The 1,831-nt window shown below is 42.1% G+C and overlaps 1 long non-coding RNA gene across 1 annotated transcript in view; it reads right to left on the bottom strand.

Annotated features, from left to right (window-relative positions):
• Positions 1-293: 293 nt before the first annotated feature.
• The window catches only part of LOC104995226, a 5,688-nt gene continuing 4,150 nt past the window's right edge, over positions 294-1,831 (bottom strand). The window contains exon 3 of the long non-coding RNA XR_826045.1: positions 294-409. This is a non-coding gene — a long non-coding RNA (uncharacterized LOC104995226). The remainder of the gene's footprint in view (positions 410-1,831) is intronic.

The following is a 1,831-nucleotide window of genomic DNA, read 5'->3' as shown; positions in this document are numbered from 1 at the left end:
GGGGGCCCAGGAGGGCCTGGGCGGCCTAAGAATAAGATAGGAAGAGGGATGAGGGCAGGGGACAGAGGAAACGGCCGCTGTGGAAGGCCTTGACATTGATAGGAAGCCAAAGCCCATTCCCAAGGCAAATAATGTTCCCTCGCCTTCTGTGGGGCCCCAGTGACCAGACCTTCCCAAACCCTTTTAGCAAAATGTAGCCCATTCTGGTCCCCTGTGTCCCTGCAGCGGGAGGGGTGTGAGGCTGGACTGTAGACAAGGCAATGCCAGCCTTTTTTGGGCTTCCTGGCTTTACCTCGTTCTCCATCTAGGCCTGGTCGCCCAGGGTCACCAGGCTGTCCTTCTATGACTGAAGGCAAGGAGAGGCCCAGTGCACCGGGGAGACCAGCGGCACCCTGGAGACCTGGAAAACCTGCAAAGAATAAATAAAAGGGGCTGCAGGGGCTTTGTGTACCTAAGAGAGGACCAGGCTCTCTCAGAGAAAATGGAAGCCATTAGGTAGCAGCCAGAGCAGCCTAGGCCAGCAGAGGGCTCTTGTCCCTTGCTCCTCCCTTGGCAGCCAGTGGCCCCAAACAGCTGACAGGAGCTCAGAGAGGCCCCACTGGCATTGAATTGGGATGAATAGAGCCTCAGAAAGTTCTAGCTCTCCAACCTCTCTGGTAATAGAAATATGGTAAACAGATTTCCCCAAAATCAGGAAGAAAAGAAGGTATAACTGTAGCACTTGGAACTGAAGTTCCCTGAGGTGTTTTTACACCTACTGTCCCTATTGTATAATGTTTCATTCAGTTAGCCAGTCTTGTCTGCTGCTGACCAGAGAAGGTTATAGACGGAGGTAGGGTGTAGCCCCTAACCAGTCAGAAGAGAACCTCACCTGCTCCAGCAGAATGGAGGTGGGAAGGGTGCTGAGACCCCTGGTGTCTTATCTGGCTAATTTCTGGGTCTTCCAGGCAAGCTGGAAACCAGTGTTATAGGTGATTCATGATATTAGCTAAATGCTTTCTTAATTGCCTAAATCCCTTCTCCGTTTGGCCAAGGAAAATAGCCACTTACTGGCCTACGTACATAATATTTGCTCAAATTTCTGTTTGTGGGATGATTTCTATTAGGTTCAAAACCAAAAAAATTTCAACAGATTATAGAAGATGTATGTAATATGCATACATCAAAAACATAGATGATAATCTTGCTGGGAAAACATATCAAAGCCACATATACAAATGCAGAAATCTATTTTATTCTTGTAACATGGAAGGAGTGTATTTATTACTTTGGTATATTCTAGAAGGTATTTAAATGAAGAGGAATTAATTCAAATTGATTGATAAACTGTTTTGCTGGTTGACATTCTTGTTTGTGACAAGAAAATACCAAAATATTAATGTTGCATTTGATTGTTCTGACCAAAAAGCTGAAAATATTAACGTAGACTTTCTCATATTTTGCTAAGAAATAGAAAATCCATGAAAACTTGTAAGGGAAGATGGCAGATTGGTTAATTTGGGCATCATTAATAGCTCATTGATTAATTGAATACTGATGAAACATAAATGAGGAAAAAATAAATATCAATAAGTCTCCAACTATTAGAAGTCTGGAAAAGAAACAAAGTAAAAACAAAAAGCAAAACTAGTCACAAAACCACATGGTACTACTTTTAGTTATGTCTTGATGAGTCTTTGAAGTAGTTTTTATTTTCATAAAGGTAAAAATCTGAAAAGAAAGACATACTGTATTTTTGTCCTGAAGATATATCTTCATATATCTATACATATATATGGGCTGAAATTATGCAAAACAAGTAAACAAGACACCACATATAGTAGAGTAAGTG

Source organism: Bison bison, unplaced genomic scaffold (genome assembly GCF_000754665.1).
Source record: "Bison bison bison isolate TAMUID 2011002044 unplaced genomic scaffold, Bison_UMD1.0 scf7180017850693, whole genome shotgun sequence".
In the NCBI taxonomy this organism is placed as follows: Eukaryota; Metazoa; Chordata; class Mammalia; order Artiodactyla; family Bovidae; genus Bison; species Bison bison.
Note: the sequence above shows the minus strand (reverse complement) of the source record. Positions and strands in the feature narration are given on the sequence as shown.